At 36.3% G+C, this 744-nt stretch overlaps 1 pseudogene; it reads left to right on the top strand.

Annotated features, from left to right (window-relative positions):
* Window positions 1-205: 205 nt before the first annotated feature.
* On the top strand, window positions 206-324 carry LOC111743181 (annotated as a pseudogene).
* Window positions 325-744: the final 420 nt, after the last annotated feature.

Consider the following 744-nt stretch of genomic DNA (forward strand, 5'->3'; position numbering starts at 1 on the left):
AGGTATCTATACATTTTAAAGAGCCCATGTGATTCCAGTGTGCAGCAAAGTTTGGCAGCCACTACTTTAAGCAGTAGCTCCACTGCAGTTATTTGGCGTTTCTAGTTTAGTATTTCTTCCTCTACAATCTGAAAGTACACTCACAGATAATCTTGCTATCTTCTCTTGAGACATCAACTACCAGCAGTGTTAAAAAATGATCTGAGCCTATGGCCATGCTACCCTGAACAAGCTTGATCCTGTCTGACCTCAGAAGCTAAGCAAGGTTGGGCCTGGTTAGTACTTGGATGAGAGACTACTTAAGAAGACCAGGTGCTGTAGGTGCGGAAAATTTAAAATTAAGGAATTGTAAACTGACAAGGTCTGTGAGGTCAACCAAGGTTGCCTTGCTTAAATTTTTTTTTTTTTTTGATTTTTCATTCCATGTGTGGTTAGAAACAGATCTTTAAATAATATGCAGTCACTACAACTTTTTTGACCCTACATCAAGCTGCATCTGAAGTGGTAGGTTAACCATCTAAGGCACTGACCTTTAAAAACCTTGATTCTATTTTTAGCTCACCTTGTCTATGGCCTATAAATTTATTCTTGTTACAACAATGAATAGAAACTCCTCTCTTTTTAATTTGAATTTTAAATCAAATGTAGAAACTTTGAACACCTTCACATTGAAAATGAAAACACAAAAGCTGTGAATCAATATAATTTTCTACAAGCTTCACATACTAACAGTCTTTGATGAGT

The sequence above is a fragment of the Pteropus vampyrus genome, unplaced genomic scaffold (assembly GCF_000151845.1).
Source record: "Pteropus vampyrus isolate Shadow unplaced genomic scaffold, Pvam_2.0 Scaffold108, whole genome shotgun sequence".
Taxonomy (NCBI): domain Eukaryota; kingdom Metazoa; phylum Chordata; class Mammalia; order Chiroptera; family Pteropodidae; genus Pteropus; species Pteropus vampyrus.